Below are 6866 nucleotides of genomic sequence, written 5' to 3'. Positions count from 1 at the left end.
TGATATTGGGTGGTGCAGAAAGAATTATTGTTTTCAGTGAAAAGCCTGTGTAAATAATGATGAAATATGTGGAATTCAGCAGCTCTCGCAAATGTTTTGTGGTATCTTTAATGAAAAATAAGCTAGGTTAGCCAGAGAAACAAAGGTGGGTTTTACTCTCTAGCCATAGATTAATCTTTGCAATAGTATATGTTTAATGTAGTCAAAATGTCAGTTAAGATACACTTATGAATATTCTATTTTCAACGCATTCAAATATTGCAGAAAAAATTCACCATTGCAATCCGTCCTGTTAAAGAATGTAATCACAGGAGAATGTAGGTTTTTTTCTTAGATTAGAAGTAAAACAGCAAATCCAACTGATGTGATCCATTGCACCACGGGTTGATGACGCTTACTCTGAAACCTTTGTATTTCTCTGTGTGCTGGAGGCTGAGTTACATTAACATGTTCAGTATGGGCAGACATGTATGAAGAGGTAACCAGCCTTAGGTCCCTTGCTCTTACCCAGACCCACCTGTCCACTAACAAACTACAAATTGAGTCCAAGATGCCACGGTCTAAGGGTTGCATGCTGCTGCCATTTATTACTACACATTGACTCCCTACTCACATCCAAAGTAGTGATGTGCCTACAGTTGTCTTTAGTGACCTCTTTACAACAAAACATCATAGCAGTTCCAGAAAACCCAAGAAAAGTAAAAATCCAACTGCTTTTAAACTGTGGCTCTCAAGTGACTCTGCATCTGTGGAAAACTTGATGTTTGTTGTGTAAATTAAATTATACTCCATACTGACAGCAGACTGATCTGCTACAGGCAATCTTAATTTCAGTATTTTTTTGCTTCTAAAGCCTACATTTCACACCTCTGGTTCCTGTCTGGGGTTACAATACAGGATGTGATAAAAGGTATCTATTCTATCACCATTTGTTGAGGGTGGGGGCAGTGATCCTTATCTCAACGGCAGATATTCTGCTAATGGGCCATCCATTGAAACCAGGTGGGGCATTGTTCTTTATCTTTTCACAACTCATCCTTCCTCCAGCGAGTCATTTTCTGCTAATGGCTCATTGAGTCCCACTGTGTGACTGATAAAATTACTGCATCCCATTGGAAGTTGCTCCAGCCAGGGGAAAGAGCCCAACATTTCTTACCAAGATAAAAACAGAGGTTTTGGGACACTAAGATAGCCCTTTCTCCACTGGACTCCAGAGGAAAACCGGATTTCTCCACATCACCACTGGACCTCCGGAGGGAAAATGCACCTTCTAAAGGAGCACTGCTTCAACTGAACCACATCTGTCACTACAAAAGGACTACAGCCACCATTTAATCCAACTGCTACCAACACCCTGCCTGACAGGGTGTCAGGTTGTACTCTGATTTTGTCAGGGTTTGGAGTTTGTTTCTTTGTAGTACTGTATTTCTATTTTAATTTCCCTAGTAAAGAACTGTTATTCCTAATTCTGATATCTTTGCCTGAGAGACCCTTGATTTCAAAATTATAATAATTTGGAGGGAGGGCGTTTACATTCTCCATTTCAAACAGAGGCTTCTGCCTTTCTTAGCAGACACCTGTCCTCCAAACTAGGACAGTTCTGTATTATAAGTCCCAAGTATTATGGTATGATGCTGACATCTGTTCTGCTCAGAGACAGCTCCTGTGGCTCTAAGCCAGGCCCAGCGAGAGAGGAGGAGCTGGGGAGTGCAGTGGAACTTCTGCCACTTGTTTTCAAAACACAGAGAGATACAGAGTGCAGCGCTCTCCCAGTTCTTGGCTTTTGCAGACAGGGAGTGAGAGAGAGAAAGGGAACTTTTCTTTGCCTTTTTTCTCTGCTTTTCTTCATTACCTACGGCAAGAAAGGCTTTCCCAGGACTGTGTCTTTTTTCTGGAGCAGTTCAGCCTCTCTGCAGTGCCCCAAGCTGCTCCGTGACCTGGTGCATTTTTTCATGCTTGTGAGTACTCTGCTTGTTAAATAAACAGGTTTTTTACACTTGCCTCCAAGGAGGTTTTTCTCCCAAACCGGCTGGGGAGGGAACTGCTGGAATTTGGTTTCTAGAGGAGACTCCTTTGGGAAGTTTCTTCCCAAATCTGTCCCAAAACAGAACAGGCTTATTAGGAATATGAAAACTCCAAGTTTCTTTATATGAGAATAGCCTTTCCAAGCATATTTATGAAAAAGTAATCACAATGTCATTATCAAAATAGTCCTTCCAATATGCAAGACATTCAGTTGTGACATTTGGTTAGCTTAAGGCATGCACTTGCCTTGCCATTAAAGCTTGTGATGAGGCTTTCATGTCTGATGACCGACTTTGTGTAAGCCAAAAAGCAAGAATGCAGAATGTCAGATTTCAAATATTCATGTATATTATTATTAAAAATATTTTCATGTACACTACCTAGCATTAAAAGGCTTCACACAGTGCACTTCCAGTAGGTTCTGTTTGTTTTTTAAAGGGGACAAGTACCTCTGGCTAGTAAGCTATCATGAATTCATGCACCTGCAAGTAAGTGCAGTACTGTAAGGGTGCTTTAACAGGCCAAAGACACACTGTATATTTTGTCAGATTTTTTTGTAGTTAATGCAAACTGCCTAATTATATAATCAAATTGACCATTAAAAGCAAACTCCAGGTTTCCCAAATGTTTTTTTCTAGTGTTTTGAAGCCACTTTTCCCTTCTCATACACTTGGTCCTTCCTCCTTAAGTCCTGGATGCCCCTCTGAGGGGTATAGTCCCCTCCATTATGTTCATATCCTTTTACTTTCTTTGTCTGTCGTCTTGTGTAAGGACAGACAGTGCCTTCAATGTCTTTCAGCATCGTTTCTCCTCAGCCTCCCTCTAAGCATATTTGCTCCTTCTGGTTTCAGGAGTGTTCCTCTTCCCAGCTTACAGCCTGATTCCCTGCACATACCTGATTCCTGTAGAGACTTTTCTGATGGGAAACTTGTGGGAACTGTGTTTTTAAAGTGAATGAGCAAGGTATCCCTCTGAGATCCTAGTTGTCTGTCAAAAAGGCTGGAAGAGGTCCTAACTTGACTTACAATTATCTAAGTGCTTACAGCCTGCTTCTTCATAGAATAAAACTCCTAGAGAAAAGCCTCTCCATTTTTTTTAGTGTTTCCAGAAATGTCTTTGAGAATATCCACATGGTTTGTTAATTACAGTATATATCAGCACTTAATATAAAGCACCATGTCAGTAACATGCTTTTGCAATTTTGTGGTCACAAGGACTTCAAACTTTTCTCAAGGGAGACCTTTCTCTTATAGTACATTCACCATTTGTTTCAAATCCATTCACCATCTAAAAGCTGAACATTTTATTTTTCATATGTCCCTTTTTACCATATTCAATATTTGTACGTGATATTTTTGATTTGCAGGGATCGCGCCTGGGCTGGCATCCCCTCTTGCCTGCTCGGAGGTTCATGGATCAGGGGATTGGTGACTGGAGTTTCAACTTTGAAGATGGTCTGGTGGGCAATCTGGTCAGGGAACTTATTTCAGCTTATTTCTTCTTGAATTTGTTTTATTTTTGGGGCTGTTCTTTGAGTTTCAACGGGATCCCCACTAGGCAGATAGACCCTAGGTTTTCTGTTTCTGTTGTCAACAGGCAGATGTGATCCTGCTTGAGGGTCTCTGCCAAAGTAACCCATATGTTCTTCTGGGGTTGCGGGACAATCCATGCATCTGAGGCTGGCCACAGGATGGTAAGGAGGTTGATGTCATGCTAGGGGTGGCTTCTCTCTGAAAAAGGAATGAGTTAACATAAATTATTGGGTTTATACAAAATCATCAATAAACTTGTTAAGAAAAGGGAAATCAGGGTAAAATGGGGAATCTGAATCTCCTTCTCCACCAAGGAGCTGCTTCCTTCCTCCTCAGCTCAGCACTGACACCTCTTTGTTATCTGGTCGTCTGCTAGAATGTCTGGGGACACACGGTTTCACCCACTTCTGTGGGATCCACCACCGTCCTAGGGGTGTGGATACATAACCCCACGTCACCAATTTGTATGGCCCCTCAATCTGTCCACTTTCAGAATCCCAGATCAAGACAGGTGGATGTTCTTGGAGTCTGTGGTTGCCATAAGGGGAGAAGTGCCTGACCACTGGGGGGTTCATGTTGTCAAAAGAGCAATTCAAAAAACTGAGGGTGAAGAGGGCTTTTCACAACCTCCCCTGCGGTGTCAGCCCTCTGCTGCTCTCCCATTGATGACCCAAGACCCACTTGTGTGATTGGTGGACTTGTGCAACAGTAGCCTGACTAGTGGAGGAGTGAGAGATGCCATAGGTGTGCTCAACTCCCCCACTCTGCAGGAATTCGTTAAAGGTCTTGGAAATATAGGCTGGGCCATTGTCAGTTTTGATCTCTTTAGGGATTCCAAGCACTGAAAAGGCTTGCAGCAGGTAATTAATTGCATGTTCACCTTTTTCCCCTGCATGGGCAGAGGCATAGATTGCTCCAGAAAAAATATCAGTGGAGACATGCACGTTTCATCTAGCCAACTTCAGGGACATGCATGATGTCAGTTTGCTACACTTCACAGCTTCCCAACCCTCAAGGATTGACTCCAGCACTCAGCGATGGTATGGCTGAACACTGGCAATGAGGACATGTGGCCGCAATGATTCTGGCCTGGTCTTGCCTCAGATGAAATTTCTTGACCAGACCAGGCACTTTCTGATGGAACATTTGATGGTTCAGCTTCACTTATTGGAAAATGTCAGGAAGCCTTGCCAATTCAGCAGTTGTGGTGACTGCCAGGGAATCCACTTGTTGATTACCTTCAGTGATCAGGCCAGGCAAATTGGTATGTGACCTCACATGCATCACGAAATAAGAATGCTCTTGGTGGGAGACAGCATAAATTAATTTTGAGAGGAGTTCAATGAGAGCTTCGTTTGAGATCTTCTTGAGGATGTCCTTTTCTGCCCTCCACACCACCCCTGCAACATATGCTGAATCTGTGAACAAATTAAATGGCTCTGAAAACCTCTCAAAAGCTCTGACTGCAGTGGCCAACTCAGCAATTGGAGGGAAGTCCTCAACATACTCAACATCTGTCTCCCACTGCTGAGTCTGAGGATCCTTCCAGATCCTTACTGACCTGCAGGATGCTCTAGACACACCAGTAAAAATTGTTACAGCTTTGAGTGGTGTTTGGCTCCTATTATCTTTAGGCACCAATTGGAATTTGGAGGCAAACAATTTCTGGGCATGGGCATGGACTGAAATCTGTCCGCTATATGCTTCCAAAGCAATTTACAAAGTTTCATTATTTCTCAGGAGATGCTCAAATATTTATTTTGTCAACTTCTCTAGAGGTGTCTCATACCCAGAGAAGTTGATTGGCAGCTGTATGCATGTAAAGTCACAACCTGACTTCAGTTCCTGAAGGCTTGCCCTGGCTTTCCTGACCAGCTGTGCCATCAACTCCGGTGGCTTGGTGATATTTTTGGACCTATATTGACTGAGAAAAACCCACTCCATGATCAAAAGAGGATTCCTCCAGTCCAGTTAAGATCAGTCCATGGAAGTGTGGCAACGTTCCCAATACAATAAATTTGAATGGCAGATCCAGTTTATTCCAGTGGGATTGTCTCTCTGCCAGTGCAGTCTGCACTTTTTCTAAGGCGATCTTTGCCTCTGGGGTCAGGGACCTTGGAGAACTTAGCTCGTCTCCCTGCTTCAATAAATTGAAAATGGGGGATAGTTCATCTGTTGTAATGCCTAGCCAAGACCTGACCCGATTTAAAGTCCCACACAGGGAGTGCAGTTCCACTACAGTTTTGGGATCACTGTTAAAAGCCACTTTTTAAGGAACAGTGGTCCTCACAGTGATCCTTTGAACCTTCTCCTTCTGCAAAGAGAAACCTGCAGATGTCAAAACATTGACCACTTGGTCAAGCACATGGTGGAGGTACATTGTCATCAAGAGCGCACACAAGGACATCATCCATAAAGTGCAGAATAATGGCCTCCCCCACTTTGGTGCGGACAGGGACAGCAATCAGGTGATGGACCACTGGCAGATGGTAGGGGAGTTCTTCATTCCCTGAGGAAGAACTCGCCAGTGTAGTCTCCTCCTTGGGGTTTCTCGGTTGGTGGTTGGTACCGAGAAGGCAAACTGTGGGGCGTTGACAGGGTCAAAGGGAATTTTGAAAAATCAATCCTTGATATCAACAACAGCCAGATTCCAATTTTGGGGGAGCATCACTGGGGAAGGCATCCCTGTTTATTTTGTGGAGCTCATGAAGGAGCCACCACTTCTCCTTCCCTGGCTTTTTGATGGCAAAGACCAGGGCGTTCCAAGGACTAAAGGTGGGCTCAATGTTTCCTTGAGCCAGTTGCTCCTCCATGAGGTTGTTGAGTGCCTTAAATTTTTCTTTGCTTAGCGGCCATTGATCTACCCATATTGATGAATCAGTAGTCCAATTTAGTTTTTGGGTAGGGTGCTCCATATCACCAATAAAAATCTCAAGGGATTTTTGGGCTCTCAATGCATGCCCCCCATAGTGACAAGGTGTCCCTCCCCACAAGGGAGCCTCATAATCTGCAACAAATGGGAGTCGAGTATCCAATTCCCTGTCCGGCCCCTCCATTTGTACAAGGTTCTTTGAAATTCTAGCCAATTGGGCACCCTCGATGAATGCCATGGGTTGCAATTCCCAATGTGCTGGCCATCTCCTTTTGGGGATGACTGTCACATCCACCCCTGTATCAAGCAAGCCCTTCATTTTCAGGCTTTCAGTACCCTGTAGGGGGTAACAGGAAATGATGGACTTGTTCTCACCCACCACTTCTTCCCAGCAGACTTCTGGTGAGTGATTCTGCTGGGATTCCTGATGGTATGGG

Source organism: Catharus ustulatus, chromosome Z (assembly GCF_009819885.2).
Source record: "Catharus ustulatus isolate bCatUst1 chromosome Z, bCatUst1.pri.v2, whole genome shotgun sequence".
Taxonomy (NCBI): Eukaryota; Metazoa; Chordata; class Aves; order Passeriformes; family Turdidae; genus Catharus; species Catharus ustulatus.
Note: the sequence above shows the minus strand (reverse complement) of the source record.